We start from the raw sequence: 20790 nt of genomic DNA on the forward strand, positions 1-20790 counted from the left end.
CCCCGTATCTGCGTGGGTTTCCTCCCACCATCAAAAAGACATTCATGTTAGGGTTGATACTCTTGCCTGTGCCCCTGAGCAAGGCAATGGAAAGAAGAACTGGAGTTGGTCCCCGGGCACTACAAAATGACAAAATAAAGTGGCTTTCTTTCTTCTCGTATTCAAATTCAGTGTGTTGACTCACTCGAAAGCTGTCTTACTTTTCCTATAGAAAAATAAATCCACATTTCTGTTGTTGTGATGTAATCACATTTTTTCCTTAAGCCATAGTGTAATTTATTTAAGATTTGCCTACAACATTCTTTGGGTCTGTAGATGGACTGTACTTTTGACTGTAGTTGAACTTCCTTTCTTTAGGTAATTACAGAAAAATTGCCTATATATACCTTGCTCAGAATGCAATATAGACGGCATGTTGCTTGATGGAAATGATCTCATTTTATGGATGGCTGTCCTTTTAATTTGGCTTCTCGTGGCTTGGAAAGTGGTTAAAATCTGCTCAAGTGGAGCCGGAGAGAAGCAAATAAAGACATTTTGGTCTACTCCCCACACCAACACATACACACCTTACAGCTAGACACACACACGTATTGTTACTCACACATACAAAATCAAGTTGACACACATACAGACTCACATATTTACTCCCTTCTAAGCCTGGGTCACAATGTCATTTTATGATAGTAGCAAATTCTAGCAGGGATCATTTAATTCTCCTCCATGATTGATATCAGCACAGGTTAAATGGGAGGAAAAAGGTTCATTGTATTAAGAGATCATTGGCCAATGGAAGCCTCCCACTTAAACAGTCACATTTTGCAATAACTGTGTGTGTGTGTGTGTGTGTGTGTGTGTGTGTGTGTGTGTGTGTGTGTGTGTGTGTGCGTGCGTGCGTGCGTGCGTGCGTGCGTGCGTGCATGCATGTCTTGATGATGAGCAGGGAACATAGACAGTAGCAAGAGAACTATCCATAGGTCAGATTAAATAACATATAATTTAAAAAGCAATGACAGAACAATTTGTTCTTTCATTGTTATTGCTCTGACCCCTCTTAGTGGCAATGGGCAGGTTCATTTGATCCTAGGCGGTTTATTGAGGTGTTGTCCTCTCAGTGCAATACAATTGGTGTCAAACTAAGAAAAGAACCCATAATGGCCATTTCAAAACCATTAGGGTAAATTGTAGGGATTGGGAAACATTATGAGGTTTTAATATGAGAAACTGCAATTCCTAATAATATTCTTGCATTAAAAATTGCAGATGAGGAGCTAATTGTAAGCATTAAGATGAAAAGAGGACCGTGGCAGCTTATTAAAGTGCCTATTCTATTAACCTTCTTTTACATAATTATTTGGTCTTGATTAACAGGGCGTTGGCCTACCCTGAAACAACTTAATGGATCTCACGTCCGACTCCGGGAAGCTCCCCAGCAGCACTAAGGTAAGTTGCAGCCACAGAACAGTTCCGAAAGAAGGCATATAATACTTACAAATTAATTTTGTTGTAGAATAAAGAAACGTATCAACAAAGTTGTCAAACTTAGAACAGCAGTTAATCCTTCCTGTTGATTTACATTCTAATTTTTACATTTTTAGGTTTCTGCTAGTACAAAGGGTTCTATATAACACAGACAAAATCCAAATAAATTTGTTAAACTGATGAGTGAAATGTAAAATTGGTAATTAGCTGACATTTGTTAGAGTTCAATCATTAATGGACTCCAAACATAGAAGGACATGACCAGGGAAAAGTGTTCTTTTTTTCCACAGCTATCTTAAAGTAGGCTCAACTTTATTTATTTACATCTCTGAATCACAAAATTGATTAATTTCCCCACAGATTTGGTGAATAAATGTCCGTTTTCTTTTTTTGCAATTTTCTTTCTCTGTAGGTCGACGGACAGGACTTGGAGCAAGTGCTGTTCCTGTCTTTTACCCCCAGTCAAACAGAGAGCAGAGCCACCATCTCACTCCAGCTGTTGGAGTTTAAAGCTTGTCTGCTTGAGGCTTTGGAGGAGGTGCACATTCGAAGGGTATGATATGATACACACCAAATGGTTTCTCTCTCTGTTATTAAGGCCCAAATGCTTTTATTGTGGAGACATAAGGACGCTTAGTCAAAATCATTAGATGTTTGCTTTTACAACAATCAGTTATTCAGAGGTTGCAATGTTCATATCAAAGTATTATGTCTGGCTTTATCAGTCAACATTCTGATTTAACTTTCATTTTTTCAAATCTGTCCATGCTATTGAAGAGGCTATGCTAACAATGGGCCTAAAGGCAGAATTCTTCAATTCCTGGCATCATTTTACTTAAAGAGTGGATGAAGGAACAGAATGGGTAGTTTCTCCGGCCTGGGGGGGCGATATTATTAACTCCACAGAGAAGGCCAGCAGCCACTTTTGGCCACCGGTACGTGAGACATCTGGGTTAGATTCACACATTGTGTCAAGATGGGGTCATACAAGCTGTTTGGGGGTCTCACCAATAAGTAGAAAGTAAATTTGTTTGTAAAAAAAAAAGAGTTGTTTCTGCCCCCCAGCAATTCACTCCATTCAACATGACACCACAGACTGGGTGTGCTTCAAGGTTAAAGGAGCAAATATAAAATATTTGTTGTTCATTTCCAGTTGTTTTTCTTTTCAATTTTTTTATTGTTTTAGTCGCATTTCCCGGGACACAAACGCTGCTAAATCAGTGTGATCCTCTTTGGGCGCTCCTACTATCAAAGAAACACTTTGTAGTTGTGTCGTTTATTGGGTGGAGAGGTTAAGAAACGAGAGGATGTCGTGATGATGCCGGACATTCCTTAGCAGGTCAAATTCCGATGTATTGCTTGCCTTTTTTTAAAGGGGATATAGAGGATACAGTCTGGGTTGTGGAGATTAAAGGCCACCAGTAGGCCCAAGCCCAAGTATTAGCACATGAAGAGAGAGAGAGAGATGTTGAAATTGTGCACAAAAGTGAAGTGTTTGCTGATGAGCTTAAGTGTCATATCAAAGCTACATAGCAATATTTAGCATTGGACTTACTACTGAGTAGTCTGTCCCGAGCCTAACGGCAGACTCCAGAGTGAAAGCATGAGTCAGTGTTTTACTTAAGATGTCGCACAAACTGTTAAACTTTACCTTTTCCTGCATCTCCAGATATTTGCTTTGTTGTTGTTGAATGTAAAGTGAGTAAATGTATACATTATAAGATAGGCATAGTCTACAAAAATGTACATTTGAATATCTGACGTTCTCTCTAGCCTCGACTTATACTGCAGTTTCCTGTGTTTGATTTATATGTTTTTCTGTATTTCAGATTTAATAAAGCTTAAAAGCCTTTTTTAAAACACACACACACACACACACAAACATAACAGTCATGCCTCAGTAGAAAAATAACGGCTTTATCTTCTGTGTGCTTCTTTTAAAGCACGGTGCCACGCTGGTAGCATAGTTTAATGAGAACATGTAAAATCAACTCACTGAGCTGACCAGCTCCCACGTATACATAAAAAGAAGTCCTATGGATATAGAAAGCAATTGACTTTTACCTGCCTTCTCTAGGAGAAGAGGGAGGATAGGGATGGCTCTACACAAATATGACCTCCCTTCTAATGTTCTTCTTTCTCCGGGTGCTTGTATATAAGATACGGTGGTGCACTGGAGAAACTTAGCGGGGAGTTCAGACTAAACTCCAGAGATTTATTTGCCCACAACATAAAGCATTCTAAGATGGCAACAGATATACTCTTAGCCCCCCTTCACGTTCAGGGATGGTCATTCTCTCTTCACATAGATGGCCGCGAAGGGGGAGGCTAAGAGTACATCTGTCACCATCTTACAATGCTGTGATTGCAACTATTCCCCAGTCCTCTGTGAATTGCTCTAGTTAATGGTCACAGCAATTTGCAAATGAAACCGATCGTTGGTTTAGGTTGTTATGCCACTATTGTTTATAAGGGTGGGGATACCTGCAGTCAGCTGAGCCTGACGAGGTCACTTATGCCCCTTTTCCACTGCATGGTACCGGCTCGACTCAACTCTACTCGCTTTTTTTTGGGTTTTCCATTGGGCAAAAGTTAGGGATAGTACCTGGTACCAGGTGCTTTTTTTGGTACCGCCTTCGTCGAGGTTCCAAGTGAGCTGAGCTGATACTAAAAGATGACATGAAAATACCACCATAAATGAAAAAATAGAATAAAATAAATAAATATGTAAAATATATGTAAATTTGTATATTTATTTATATTTATTTAAATATAAATAAAAACTAGTCAACACGCCCACAAATGACCAGCGGGGCTTCACCGTGAGGGGATACTATCTGCAGCGGAAAACGAAATCCCAAAAAGTAACGCGAATAGAGTCGAGTTGAGCCAGTGGAAAAGGGGCACAAGATGACTGATGAAACATATCTGTCAGTAAACGCTGTGTTCAGATGAACTGAGTCAGCTTTCAGGGATTTCCTCACCCGGATTACTGAGCGCGCATCAAGACAGATGATGTGTAAAGTTTGCCCAAGTGTGTTTCAAACGTTGTCTCTTCCATTTGTCAGGCTGAGGAGGCCCATTATGAGGAGCAGATCAAGAAACTGGTGATGGAGAAGCAGGAGCTGGAATGGCACAAGGTTTGAGTGGCTCTAGCGGGCTCTAGATCGGCATACTTAGTGAAAATGAAGCACTTTGATACACAATTTCACAGTACAGCCATGACTACTTGTCACCTGCAGCTAACAGATCAAGAGCTTTGAGTATCTTTTGTGTTTGATTCGTGCTTCGTTTTAGATTCATTAAATGTCTTGTGCGGCAGGAATCCTTGCAACATCAAATTCAGTCAATGGCAAACCAGCACGCAGAGTCTCTCACCAGTGTTAAAACACAGGTGAATATTTCTGCTTCAAGTGTACATATAAACTTTAAACTTAAGACTTTTAATTTTGTACTTGAAATTAATGGAAAAAAGTAACTAATGCCTTTCCTTTTCTTTAGTTCCGGGCTAAAATAATACGTGCCGAGGAGGAAAAGGTACGAAGACTCTGCTGTCACATAGGTCAACTAGATCTTTACAGTATTTCATGTGATATGTTTTACAGCTGCAAATTCAGTCATAATTTAGTTCAGTGATATCCTTAACAGTGCAAAATTCCTTCCTGTCCGGCTTTATTAGTTACCGTTCTTTATTTATTTACTTCACCCCTTCTTTATGCTGAAAAAAGAGGAACAGACCCCACCGTAATAAAAGTTTCATCTTAGGGGAAACACCGGGTTAATGCTGAGTTAAAAGACAACGAGATTAACACCTTTAAAGAGGAGCTGAGACTATTACAGGTACTGTGACATAAAACATAATCACACACACTCATTTCCTTTCAGTAAAATTGAGATGAATGAATAAGTAAGAATAGAATTTATGGGTCACATTTTCCAGTGCCTGTTAAACTCGAGCTGTCGTAAGTGTAGCAGAAGTCCATGTTGCTTTCAAAACCCAATTTTCCAGCAAGTTATATCCATTTCCAGTACTAATCTGCGCTGGAAAATGGCATTTCTGTGACCAACAACCGGAGTTGGGGGGCGTACGGTGCTGGGCTTGACACGGTCTGGGCCCCGGACCGTTAGTCTGCGGGGCTGACACGGGGGATGATATACTGCCCGTCCCCACGCTCCACTGCACTTGAACAGTCCAGCTGCGCTGTTGAGACAATAGAGATTGTTTTTGATATTCTATCCGGGAGACTCTCGCCATGGTGCTTGAGGCCTGATTGTGTTCGTTGTTGTAACACGGTCTGGTGGGTTCCCTTAATTTAAAGGATTTTCAAGTGCCGGTCGAGGCAGATTGATTTGACTGCATGCACTTTCCATTCACCTCAAGACACCTTCTAAATTCAAGTGCCTCAATTAACATTTTTAGCTTAATCCACTGCCAGATGTTGCTGCCTTTATCATAGCATTTTAGTTTATATATTAATCTAATACTAACACGAGATTATCAGTAGTAAGATGTGAGAATATGTCTTGTTTAGACAAATTTACAAACAAATTGGTCCTTTTTACTTTCATGGTTGGGAAATGTAAATTTTTTTCATTTGCTTGAAATAGATAATTCTGGGGAGGTTATATATTTTGTTGTACTGGACATTAATCTCTTTTACATCTATAATCCTTGCAACAGTGTGCAGCATGCTATTAAAAATCTGGGTCGTATGTCTCTCGTAGTGGCCTTGGAGAGTCTTTTTTTGTGGATCCCCCCCCCCCAGTTGTATCCGGTCAATTACCCCACTCTTCCGAGTCATCCCAGTCGCTGCTCCACCCCCTCTGCTGATCCGGTGAGGGCTGCAGACTACCACATGCCCCCTCCAATACATATGGAGTCGCCAGCCGCTTCTTTTCACCTGACCGTAAGGAGTTTTGCCAGGGGACGTAGCACGTGGGAGGATCACGCTATTCCCCCCAGCCCCCCCGAACACGCACCCCGACTGCCCAGAGGAGGCGCTAATGCAGCAACCAGGACCAATACCCACATCCGGCTTCTCGCCCGCAGACAGCCAGTTGTGTCTGTAGGGATGCCCAACCAAGCTGGAGGTAACACGGGGATTCGAACTGGTGATCCCTGTGTTGGAAGGCAACGGAATACACCACCACGCTACCCGGATGCCCCGGCCTAAGAGAGTCTTACAAGTTGGCTAATAAGTGCATGTCTTAAATTGCCTTCAGTCCTCTAAACTTCTGCCCTAAACTAGCTTCACAAATCATTTTCAACAGCTTATGTATGTTCTTTATAGTTACTAATTACAATAGAAGTTATTACATATATCATGGTATACATTATATTATGATTCTTCACATCATATATGTGAGCGTTCACACAATTATACAGCATCTAACCTATTGGACACACGTAGAATATGTATAGAAGCTTTCATACGTAGAATGACTGCTTTACAGTACTGCATGTAGCATAGAAGTTTGCCTCTTAATTTATATCGGTTGTGACCTCACGACAAATCATAAATCTATCCCTCAAAATTGATGACCATAATCTGTAGGTAAAGTAGGCACCAGTTATATCTTGACACAGGAACGAGAATAGACTATTGATCATTGAAATGTAAAATCAATGCTTCCGTATATAGACTTTAGATGTAGCGTATTTGTTTAGATAATGCAGAAAAGCCTGACAGTAATGAAGACGTGTCTCCAAGGCACTTTTTCTTCTTTCTGGTGCAGCAGATGAACACACTGACTTTGGTTAGAAGCAGGTTCCCTGTGTTTGGGAACATACAGGGTTTCCGTCTCTGATTAATAGAAAGGTTTGGAAATCCACCTTCAGAGTTGCATCAGTGTAAATGTCAATTGCTGTTTTTATCTCTGTGAAAACCCAGACCATGTTTATAATTGATCTACTGCTGTTTTACAGTTGTCCAAGTACAACTTGGAGAAGAAATCAGACGAACTGGTAAGGAATACTTTTCCAATCGAACAAACTGTTGACAGAGGACAGGTGGGAGGGAGAGAAATTAAAGGAGGAGGATGAGGTGAAGGTGGGATGGACTCATCAGGAGTAACGGATAGGGAGTGTGTGACACTTGAACCGTCAGCACGGCAGAGAAAATATCTATTAAAATCTTTTATAACTGCGCCTTGCTTGGTTTAACCTTCGCCACATAACAGTTGCTCAATAGAGGAAGAGGGAGTCAAAGAGAAATGTGCTGTGCGGTAGCGAGCAAGAGGAGCGAGGGAGAAATAAAAGTATAGAACGCTTGATACAGACAATCAAACAATAATAGTAGTTTAAGGAGCAATAAAGTGCGTTGAAGCATGCGCTGAGTTGATCCCTTCATGTTGGGGAGAGGGACGTGCTCACCATGATGCAAAGTCCCCACTAACACCACATCCGTCTTCTGTGCTGTCTTGCATGGTGGACATCACACCGTGCTAAAGCCCATTTCCTCTTTTTATTTTCGTGCTAGAGGGGAAAGGACAACTTAATGCTTTGCTGAGGAAACCAACTACAAAGTAAAGCTTCTTTTCTGATGATAAAGGATCTGAGAAGGAGCAGAAAAACACCCCCAGCCAAATTAAGGATAAAGTTACTTCAGAAAGTATTCCCCTGTTCATTGTTTTGTGTTTTGCTGTGTTGCAAGATAGTCGTTACAATTTATTTTAAGGGGATTCTTTTTTTTTCAGTTCTAAAGATGTAATTCTCTATAGTGTCAAAAAAGATTGAACTTTTTAGATTTACCCAGAATTATATTGAAAATAAAAATCTGAAAAGTACTTAACTGCTAAGTATTTACCCCCTTTTTATTAACATTTAAAGAGTAACTAAACTTATATTGCTATATTGTAGGATTTATGAGAAATCAATAATTCTACAATAAACCCATCTGTAAATTCTCCAGCTCACGCTACACATAACCGATAATGTTAACAGTCATAGGATTCCCAGGTAGACTGGGGGAGAAGGATTATAATCCCAAATCTTGAACATGGGGAGTTTTTTGGTAAAATATTAATCACTAATTGGCTTTCAAGATCTGAATTAAGGCTTTTATTTCCATTACGAAATGGTATGCCGTTTTGGAGGAAATAACACTGGTGTTGACCATAGCACCTTATGCTTTATGCCACCAGTAATACCCCAACTAGCCTAATACCACACCTAAATCAAGTGGAGCCTTCATTAATGTCTTTATCTATGCTTACATCCCTTGGTCCCAAGATCAGACAACCTTTAGATGGTAGCAAACTCACTTAAGTGGTATAGGGTTTAGTTGCTCTTTAAATATGGCCAGGTGTATTGAGTTATCTGAGAGATTACAACAAATATTTTATCCAGGTCCACCTATGTTGGATTGAAATACACCTGAGTTCAACTGCATGATTGCACAATAAATTGAACAGACCTTATGATGTCTCACAACTGTCTGGAACTGAAGTTGTTGGGAAAAATGCTGGGTAGGATAATAAAAAGCTTTGAACCTTCCTAGGAACATGTTTAAGTCTGTTGTATAACAAAATGGAGAAAAAATGACACAATGCATACACCACCAACTTTAGGCTCTCCTACCAAATTGAGCAACCAGAGAAAAAGGGCGGATGTCAGAGAAGTGACCAGGAGACACAGAGAGTTGCAGAACTCATTGGCTGAATGAAAGAAAATTTCTAGAGATAAACAAGCTCTTCAGCACTTCACAGATTCGGCCTCTAGGAGAGTAACCTGAAGGATGCCAGTTCTGAGAAAGGCCAAATTTATGCCTTGTATTGAGTTTACTCTTTGTGACAAAATCGAACACTTGGGAGAAGGTTTTCTGATCTGATGAGACTGAAGTGGAGCTCCTGGGCCCGAAAGCAAAGTGCTGTGTTGACCACAAACCAAACACTAACTCCCAGCCCACCATCAAGCATAGTGGTGGCAGCATCACGCTATAGGGTTGCTTTTCAGCTGGAGGGACTGGAAAGGATATTTGCGTCACGGTAAAGTTGGATGGAGTGAAATAAAGGAAAAGATCCAGGAGGAAAAGCTGTTTCACTCAGCAAAAGGTCTGTGTTAGCGTGAAGAGTCATGTTACAACAAGAAAAACCACTAAAGAATGGTTTCAAAAAATAATATTTAATAATGGACTAGCCAAAGCCCAGACTGAATACTTTCTGAAGGCACTGTATAGTACTTTGCTTTTTGGAGTTCTGTTCTTTTCCACTGTTTTATTAGATTCTTTCTTTTTTATGGAAATACTAGTAGCAGCATTCCCTGCTTACTATGACATGTAGTCATTTATACCCCATACTCCTCACCCCTCCACAGGAGAAGAAGCTGGCTTTGCAGAGCAGGTCAAAGAACAGCCACCTGAACCAGCTAGAAGAGGTGGAGAAACGCTTTGAGGCTGTGTCTCGACAGTGTGCTATGGTCAAAAAGGCTCATGAGAAAATAGAGCATAACGGTACTGAGAAACAGATAGTAATCTACTTATATATTTTCGGAATGTGTGTGTGTGTGTGTGTTAGTTAGTGTAGATAGCGGGACCGAAAACTAAAGCATTTATGATCCTAATTCTTTTTGGAGGTGGTAGGTATTGTCTCAGAGAGTAAGGGAAAAATCCCAGAAAATTAAAATTATGCATAATTATGCATAAATATGCAAAATATGCATTTTTCTAAAAATGGCTAAAAAACACTCTTCTCGGCATTTCAGATGATTCTGAGCATCTTTGATTTTTTCACCTATATAAAACATTTTTTCTGGGACTTAGAAATGTTTTGGCATTATGCAAAATAAATGCATTTTTGCAAAATTGCACTTATGATCCTAATTTTTTTTGGAAGTGGTAGGTATTGTTCCAGAGAGGACCAGAAAAATAGCAGAAAATTAAAATAATTATAATAATTATGCATAATTATGCATTTTCTAAAAATGGCTAAAAACCACTTTTCTCAGCGTTTCAGATAATTCTGAGCATTTGGGGGGAGGGAGTTGGAGTGGGGGGGGGTTTAGGGGCAGGGGGAAGGCGGTTAGCTGGCAGGATGAAGAGGAGGGAGATTTAGACGGGTGGATAACCAAACCGCTACATTTTAGCGGGGTTCTTCTAGTGATCACATATAGAAAGGGGATGGATGGATGGATAGATAGGCGGAGAAGTGATTCAGAACTCTTAAGTAGCCTTCTGTCATGATAAAATTGCTTCCTTAGAGGAGCAGAGCAATATTTAATGATGGATGAAAAGCCTGGCGGGTGCATTATGGGCAGATGGAGAAGGTTGTCTATTGGGCTTACCAGATTGGGTGGGTGGGTGGGTATATAACATGCATGAACTGAAAGGTAGATGGGCGAACAGACTCACAAGAAGGTAAAGCTGAAAGATGCAGCAATTGATTGTTGAATTTAAATATTTTGAGTTTTTTTTTTCTTTGAATTCAAACCTAAAAACAATGACTTGACATAACGCCACATGTTTAACATACATTAAGGTAATATATTTTGAGGTAACTTCCCTCTGTAATCAGAAGGAACAAATGTTTATTTTGACTGTATATAGTCATGGGTAGGAGCTGCAACACACATTAAACTACCAAAACTTTATTTGTATAGCGTACTTTGTACACTAGAATGCACTTCCATGCACTTGACATTATGTCAACATGCACAGCTAAGAAGTAGGTAATGATAAAAAAGAGATACACACTTCACCACCATGGACCAGTCTCCCTTTGTAAATCAGAATTTTAAACGTTTGTGTTTTTTTGTATGTAAATGTTAATGACAGTGGGAGCATGTTATGAGGAAACTGTTTTAAAAAGTGTTGCAGCTTCACTGCCCAGGTTATTTAAAATACATTTATCTTGCATTTCTAAACCATAGTATCATTATTTAAATGCTGGTAAAATAACAGTAACTGTAACCGTTGTCTGTGCCTGCCAGATAAGCTGCTAATTTGAATGAGACAAAATGCACCGATTAGCCAAAAAAATTAAAACCACCTACCTAATATTGTGTAGGTACCATATATGCTGCCAAAAACAGCTCTGACCCCTCTGGGCATGGACTCCACAAGACCTCTGATGGTGTCCTCAGGTATCTGGCACCAAAACGTTAGCAGAGGTCTGTGAGGTAGTTAAGACGCTCCTTGGTGGCAAGACACTGGGTGTGGATGAGATTCTCCCTGAGATGCTGAAGGCTCTGGAAACTGTCTTGGGCTGTCTTGGCTGACACGCCTCTTCAGTGTCGCGTGGAGATCGGGGACATTACCTGTGAAGTGGTAGACTGGGGTGATGGTTTCCATATTTAAAAAAGGGGATCGAAGGGTGTGCTCTAATTGTCAGGGCATCACACTGCTCAGCCTCCCTGGGAAAATTACTCTTGGGTGCTGGAAAGGAGGCGCCTACCGATTGTCGAACCTCAGATCCAGGAGGAACAATGTGGATTCCATCCTGGCAGTGGAAAACCGGACCAACTCTTTACCCTTGTGGAAGTGCTGAGGGAGGCATGGGATTTTGACCAGCCAGTCTACATGTGTTTTGTGGACACTGAGAAGGCTTACGTCCATGTACCCCCGGGGCTCTGTGGGGGACACTGCGGCAGTATGGGATACCGGGGCAGTTGCTACAAGCCATTCAGTCCTTGTATAACCAAAGTGAGAGCTGAGTCTGCATTCTTGGCACAAAATTAAACACATTTTCAGTGGGTGTCAGACTCAGTTGTCCCTTGTCTCCGATTCTGTTTGTGACATTCATGGACAGGATCTCAAGGTGCAGCCAAGGTGAGGAGTGTGTCTGTTTTGGGAGCCTTAGAAGTACATCTCTGCTGTTTGCAGATGATATGGTTTTCTTAGCTTCATCAGAACGTGACCTCCAGCACGCACTGGGGTGGTTTGCAACTGAGTGTGAAATGGCTGGGATGAGAGTCAGCACCTCCAAGTCCGAGGCCATGGTTCTCTACCAGAAAATGGAGGGTTGCTCCCTCCAGGTAGGGGATAAGTTGTTGCCTCAAGTGAAGGAGTTCAAGTATCTCGGGGTCTTGTTCATGAGTGAGGGTAGGATTGAGCAGGAGATTGACAGGCGGATTGGTGCAGCATCGGCAGTAATGCGGACGTTGTAACGGACCGTTGTGGTTAAGAGGTAGCTGAGCCGGAAAGCAAAGCTCTCAATTTACCAGTCAATCTTCATTCCAAGCCTCACCTATGGTCATGAGCTTTGGGTGGTGACTGAAAGGGTGAGATCGTGGATACAAGTGGCTGTAGGGTGTCTGGGTTCAGCCTTAGAGATAGGGTGAGGAGCTTGGACATCCAGAGGAAGCTCAGAGTAAGCCGCTGGCCCTTCCCTTGGAAAGGAGCCAATTGAGGTGGTTTGGGCATCTGATTAGAATGCCCTCTGGTAGCCTTCCTTTGGAGGTTTTCCAGGCACGTCCAACTGGGAGAAGACCCTGGGGTAGACCCAGAACTTGCTGGAGGGACTACATGTCCAATCTGGCCTGGGAATGTCTTGGGATCCCCCAGGAGGAGCTGGAGGACATTGCTGGGGAGAGGGACGTCTGGAGTGCCCTACTTAGCTTGCTGCCACCATGACCCCACCCCAACCCGGAGAAGCGGCTGATGATGAGATGAGATGAACATTACTGTCAAAGTGTGCGTAAAAGGGCCAGAAGGGCCCTCTTACCCTCACTTTGACAGTAATGTTAAATAGTAGCTATAAAGTGGTGTCATTTATGAGAATTATGGTATTGTGGCAGGATGAGGAAAAACACAGGAGACGAAGGTGAGCTTGAACTTTATTTCTCAGCTCCAAAACCAAACTGAATCAGGAACAACCTTGCACCAGAGAGCCTGGGAATGTAAACCACGCCCCCAGCTCACAGCCCTGTTGGGTGAGAGGCATAGCCCCTAATGTCCACCACACAGCCTCCCCCCGAACACCCAGAAGGGACTCCTGGAAAAAAAAATCAGTTTCTCACGGGAGGCTTAAGCAGCCTGCCATAACGGCTGCGCCGTTCCTCAGCCGAAACAGTAGGTGAAACACAGTCCAATGCTGGCTGAGAAGCAGAATGCTGAACGTGTGAAGACACTGCTGGGGTCCTGGAAGGAGGGCCACCCCGACGGGGAACCTGGGCCGGAAACACGACTTCGTCTGCCACCCTGTGTGCCAGTTTAAGCCTATCAAGCGTGACACGCTCCCTATGCCCACCCATATCCAGCACAAAACCCTTAGGACCCGTCTCAAGAACCCGAAATGGGCCATCCTATGGGGGTTTGAGGGGCTAGCGGTGAGCATCATGCCGTACAAAAAGAAAACAAGCTGACATGAGCTCCGCAGGCACGAATGACCGCGGAAAACAGTGGTGAACGGGGCCTGGAACCTGAGTGCTGTCGGCCAAAAAAGGATAAATGGCCAGACGGGGTCGAGGAGCGGAACTCCCAGGCAAAAATTCCCCAGGGATGCGGAGCGGCTGACCGAGCACCAGCTCAGTGGGCGAAGCGTCGAGGTCCTCCTTAGGAGCCGAACGCAACCCGAGCATAACCCAAGGTAAACGGTCCACCCAGTTACCATCCGAGAGCGCAGCGCGCAGTGCTGCCTTGAGCAACCGGTGAAAACGTTCACACAAGCCGTTAGCCTGAGGGTGGTATGCGGTAGTGCGGTGTACCTGCACACCCACGGACCGCGCAAGTGCCGACCAGAGCACTGACACGAACTGGGGGCCCCTGTCTGAGGTGATATCTGACGGAGTGCCGAAACGGGCAACCCAGGAGGAAAGAAACGCACGTGCAACGTCCGAGGATGTTGTGGAGGACAGAGGGACAGCCTCTGGCCACCTGGTGGTCCGATCTACCATTGTGAGCAGGTGCGTAAAACCCTGTGAAGAAGGTAGAGGGCCCACCAGGTCCACATGCCCGTGGTCGAAACATCTGGCCGGGATCGGAAACGGTTCGAGGGGTGACTTAGTGTGCTGGTGGACCTTAGCGCGCTGGCACACCACACATGCAGCCGCCCACCCCTTGACGTCCTTGCGGAGGCCAGGCCAGACGAACTTGAAACCGACCAACTTCACCGACGCCCAGACTCCAGGGTGCGAGAGGGAGTGAATCGATTCGAAAACTCGATGGCGCTAGGCCACTGGAACAATGGGGCGGGGACGGCCGGTGGAGACATCACAGAGGAGGGCAGGACTGCCTTCCTGCATCACAGCATCCTCTAGCTTGAGGCCGGTACGCGTTGACCTAAGGGCAAGGACGTCCGGGTCGCTAGGGTGGGCGGCAGCCATAGCGGAGAAATCCACACCAAGGTGCACAGGACACACAAGCACACGCGACAGACAATTGGCAACAGGGTTGGACTTCCCGGCCACATGCTGAATGTCCGTTGTGAACTCAGAGATGGCCGCCAGGTGGCGCTGCTGACGAGCAGACCACGGCTCAGTGGTCTGCTCGTTGACATGATGAAAGTCAACGGTTTACGATCCACATAAGCCGTGAAAGAGCGACCCTCCAGCAGGAAGCGGAAAGGACTTGTTGCAAGGTGCAGTGCCAGCAACTCCTGGTCAAAAACACTGTACTTGCGCTCGCTATCCTGCAGTTTGCGGCTAAAAAATGCGAATGGCTGCCACGCATTCGCCACAGGCTGTTCAACTACAGCCCCCACGGCTATGTCAGATGCATCGGTTGTTAAAGCTATGGACGCCATGGGTGTGGGATGGGCGAGGAGGGCAGCGTTAGCCAGGGCACACTTAGCTCCGTCAAAGGCCTGGACCCATTCGGGAGTCCAGTCGACAGGGTCGTTAGCCTTCTTAAGCCGCAGGGCTTCGTAAAGTGGCTGAAGGAGGTGGGCAGCGCGAGGGAGGAAATGGTTATAAAAATTCACCATGCCCAAGAATTCCTGCAATGCCTTAACAGAGACTGGGCGGGGAAATTCCGCCACCGCTTGCGCCTTAGAAGGCAACGGGACTGCGCCTTGTCGCGAAATGCGGTGACCCAAGAAGTCAATCACCGGCAGTCCAAACTGACACTTGGCCGGGTTGACTATCAGGCCGTGTTCGTCCAGACGACGGAAAACCTTTTTCAGGTGCGCCAGATGCTCTTCAGTTGACGGACTGGCCACTAATATGTCATCGAGATAAACGAACATGAGAGCAAGGTCACGCAACACCGAGTCCATCAGCCTCTGAAAGGTTTGCGCTGCCCCTTTCAAGCCAAAAGGCATGCGCATGAACTCAAAAAGCCCAAATGGGGTGATCACTGCGGTCTTGGGCACGTCCTCTGCGCGCATGGGAACCTGATGATAGCCGTGCACCAGGTCCACCTTAGAGAAAATAGTGGTACCTGCCAGGCGTATGGAAAAGTCCTGTATGAGTGGGATGGGATAGCGGTCATTGGCGGTGATGTTGTTCAGGTGGCAAAAGTTGCTGCAAGGCCGCCACGACCCATCCACCTTGGGCACCATGTGAAGCGGCGAGGCCCACGGGCTGTTGGAACGCCTCACTATACCCAGACGCTCCATGGTGGTGAACTCCTCCTTAGCTGTAGCCAATTTTACCGTGTCGAGGCGCCGCGCGTGCGCAAAAACTGGCGGTCCCACAGTGGGAATGAAATGTTCTACACCGTGTTTAGTAACCGCGGTGGAAAAGGCAGGTGTAGTCACCGATGGAAAATCCGCCAGCAAACGTCGAAAAACATCACCTAACACTAAAATGTTAGCGTGTGTTAACGGCCCGGCTCCCCCTGTCTCGCATGGAAAAGTGGCGAAAGACACAGCATCAATTAAACGGCGGTTTGCAACATCAACAAGCAGACCATTAGCGCCGATAATAGGAACAGTAATGGAGGCGACTACAAAGTCCCACTCGAAATGGTGCCCGTGGAAACAAACAGTCACCAACCTTGTGCCAAACATCGCAATGGACGAACCGCACTCAACTGTGGGCCGCCGCCTTCGGCTGACATGTCTGTGCTAGCTGGAGGGAGTAGGCTATTTTGCGAGCCGGAGTCCACCAGAAACCGTCTTCCTGGCATTGAGTCCTTAATGAAGAGCAGCTCACTACGTCCACCAGCGCCCACAGCTGCTACTGAGCGCTGGCCCTGGAGTTTCCCGGTGCCTCAAACGTGCACGGAGGGATGCAGCGCCTAGCTTTGCTGCCAAACCGCTGGTGGAAGAAACAGAGGCCGCTCCCACGCCGTCTCCGGGCAGTCACTCCAGCCACCACTGCCGGGTCCGCGTCCTCCCACGCCGGCTGCAGAGGCTCCGATGCCACACAGAGAACCATCTGGTAGCCAGCAGGACCCTATTGGCCTCCTCAGCCAAACCTCGGCAGTCACCAGCGGCCAGACACGGGGAGTAAGCCAAAGCCGCGCGCACAGGAGACGGGAGCTGGCGCAGGAAACGTGCGGGAAAAGGAACCCACCTTCGTCCGAGCCTAGCAGCGACAGCATATTGTCCATGAGATCCACAGCTGTCCCGTCGCCCAAACCGGATAGGGAAAGGATTCTATCTGCTCTCTCTGCGGCAGATAGGCTGTACCTCCGGAGCAGAAGATGTTTGAGGGCGACATATTTACCGTGTTGCGGGGGGGGGGCGCGCAACAGCTGCATGGCATGGCGTGTGGACTGCTGGTCCAGCGCAGCGATGACCAAATAGTATCTGGAGTCGTCCGCGGAGATTCCACGCAGGTGGAACAGCGCCTCAACATGCTGGAACCAAGAAGCCGGGTCGCTCTGCCAGAACTCTGGGAGCTTCACAGCCGCGGCGAGAACGGCCGGCTGTGAGAGTTGGGGTGGCATGGTCGAAGTGGATTCACACTCTTCTTCTGCTCCAAACATGTTCAATTCGGGGTCACCAATGTGGCAGGATGAGGAAAAACACAGGAGACGAAGGCGAGCTTGAACTGTATTCCTCAGCTCCAAAACCAAACTGAAACAGGAACAACCTTGTACCAGAGAGCCCGGGAACGTAAACCACGCCCCAGCTCACAGCCCTGTTGGGTGAGAGGCATAGCCCCTAGTGTCCGCCACAGTATCTTGTATATTTGATTTCTTTGTCTCTATTTACAGTTGATGAAGCCATGAATGTAAACAGGAAACTGAAGTCCATCACTGAAAAACAAGAAACCACTATCAAGTCCTTAAATCAGGCCTGTATAAAAGTGTCCTAAATTTTTGCCATTATGCCTAGACAGCAAATACATTTCCATGAATGATGATCCTTTTTATTCTGTAGGCATCCCATCTAAGTGCTGTTTTCTTACTAAGCCCTCCAAATGTGAAATAGCCAGACTCCTATGATGTATCGCAAGTAATTTGTGACACAATTCAGAATCAAATAGGATATGGTATTATTGGTATTATTAAACAAAATAAATTATTCTGTTTAGCTGCCTGTTTGTAATAAGCAGTTTTTGAGTGTTTTCATGGTTTCTTCCCTAGGAGGTGACGGACCTTAATAACAAGTTGATCAAGGCCAAGGTATCATTAGCAACATATTCAGAGACCAGCTGGCAGTCCACGAGAGAACAACAAACACAGCAGCTGCAGCAGAGGTTGCTCACGGTAAACAGATCCACCTGTCAGTAAAAATGAATGAGACTTGTGGAATTTCTGTACTAATACATATAGAGAAATCGTTCTTCTTTGTCTACTTCCTGTTGCCTGACATTCAAATGTTGGCAATTTAGGACAATTTTGGAAAATACTAGCCTGTCTAATTCTAACTACAAGTTAACAGAGAGGGACATTTTGCCATTGTCAGTATTTCAGTGTGTGTATGTGAAAGTGTCCTTAGCATACTGTACAGCACATGCAGGAGATCTGTCAGACAATCTTGAGGGCTAAAAAATGCCATAGGTGTGTATGCACAAATTTGCCCGTAGTAACGATTGATACATGAGGCCCCTGGTGTTTTTAAACTATATTTACCATTTACGCTAATATTAACCCAAGGTCATGTGGAGACATCGCCAGATTTAACCAATTTTAGGGTCACTAGCAACATAAACACAAAAGCCTATACAGTAGAAGCTCCTGCATCCTAACCCATCAGCAGTATAGCACAGAGCTGCAAATTGGGATAATACACTGAGTAGGTGCAGGAGAAGGTCAGGGTCAAACACACACACACACACAGACACACAGGAAATGCTCATTACAATAACAACTAGAGCCTGATGGTCACCCAGCCACTCTACAGAACCAGTTTACCCTTCAGTTATCTCATTCAAGGGTACTCTAACAATAGTGGTTTTGATTCTAAGACGTTTTTTCCCTACATTTCTGGAACATTTTTAGGAAACTGAAATGAATAAGAAGCTCACTGGTAAGAATGGAGCTGAACAAGCAGAGAAGCAGGTGAGTTTGAAAATAAACATGCACAAGTAACAAATCAAGACTGACAAACTATATTTTCCTCCTATTAAAAAAGATGGAAATCAACCAAAAAAGTTTTATCAGCTAGATTCACTGTAGTCATGACTATTAAAATTGGAATTGTCGATGTGATCTTCTTTCCTGCAAAATTATGAATTCATCTTGTATCACTGGATTGGTCAATCATAGATGTCTCTTACCACTATTACGACAATATTTACACATTCCAGACATACCAAAGCATTGGTTCATCTGGTTATATCTGTCTAATCAAAATCTATATGTTACAAGTGGGTTTTCTGAGATTTTGTTTGCCAATTCTAGCAACTTAATATTTGTTTTTATTAGTAATAGTAGTAATCTATCTATCTATCTATCTATCTATCTATCTATCTATCTATCTATCTATCTATCTATCTATCTATCTATCTATCTATCTATCTATCTATCTATCTATCTATCTATCTATCTATCTATCTATCTATCTGTCTATATATTAGAGATGTCCCAATCAAGTTTTTTGGGCCCAGATCCAATTCCGATCATTTAATATTGCTATCTGCCAATACCGATCCGATCCGATACATTTTCCGAGAATAACCAATCCAATGTACGTATATGCTTGACAATTATTTAATAGCTCTGCAATGCATTAAGAAAGAAAATGCCTGCATCCAAGCTGTTCCTTAATGGGTTTTTATTTATTGTCAAACAGTATAAATATGCCTCTTATCACAAGTCCACTTGTTGTGCAGCATTGGTTTTAATTTGTTCTTTAACAAAATAACCAAGTAATTGAAAACAAACTATATAAAATATATAGCTTATTATACACTTAGTGCAAATAGTCACAATTCCACTTCAAAATGGTAGCTTAACTTTGACATTCAGTCACAACAATCAATTCCTTAGTGCAGCATTGTACTAAAACTAGAACACTCAAAATGAGTGCATGACATGTAGTGTCGGGAGGGAGGGTAGGACATAACGTGGCTCCAACAGCTCCCAAAGACGGCGAAAACCAGTGTCCTGTACCACAGTGATGGGCTGGTCATCCAAAGCGATGAATCCAGCTACTTTTTCAGTTATATTTTTGGCCTTACCGCTGCTGTGAGGACATTTTTAAAAGTACCCTCCAGTGTGAGTTGCTTCGGTGCAGACTTCGCCTTGGTTAGCTGAGTGAGCTCCTTAAATTCTCTTTCGTGTTTTTTTAGGTGCCTAATCAAGTTAGTGGTATTGTGCGCAGCTCTACAAAAACCGCCCCATGAAATGCTTGCATTGCAAGTGGCTGTTGGGCTATTTTCAGTTTCTATTTTAAAATAACGCCACACTTCAGACATTTTAGCTGCGTCCTGGTGATGCCGCAAATTGTGCTCCCCGTTTACAACAGCTGCATGACAACAGACTGAGTGGAGGTGTCACAAAACAAAACAAAAGATCGCACTTGTTTTCTGCTCAATCTGATCCGATCCGATCTCTTAAAAAAATGCCTCGATCGTCCCTGATCCCGATCATTGAGATCTGATCAGGAAATCCCTAATATATATACAGTGCATCCGGAAAGTATTCACACCCCTTCACTTTCCCCACATTTTGTTATGTTACAGCCTTATTCCAAAATGGATTAAATTCCTTTTTTTTCTCGTCAATCTACATACAATACCCCATAATGACAAAGTGGAAAAGGTTTTGTAGAAATGTTTGAAAATTTATTAAAAATAAAAAACTGAAATATTGCATGTACATAAGTATTCACACCCTTTACTCAGTACTGGGTTGAGGCACCCTTGGCAGCGATTACAGCCTCAAGTCTTCTTGGGTATGAAGCCACAAGCTTGGCACACCTATATTTGGGGTATTTCTCCCATTCTTCTCTGCAGCTCCTCTCGAGCTCTGTAAGGATAGATGGGGAGCATCGCTGCACATCTATTTTCAGGTCTTTCCAGAGATGTTCAATGGAGTTCAA

The sequence above is a fragment of the Lampris incognitus genome, chromosome 6 (genome assembly GCF_029633865.1).
Source record: "Lampris incognitus isolate fLamInc1 chromosome 6, fLamInc1.hap2, whole genome shotgun sequence".
Lineage (NCBI taxonomy): Eukaryota > Metazoa > Chordata > Actinopteri > Lampriformes > Lampridae > Lampris > Lampris incognitus.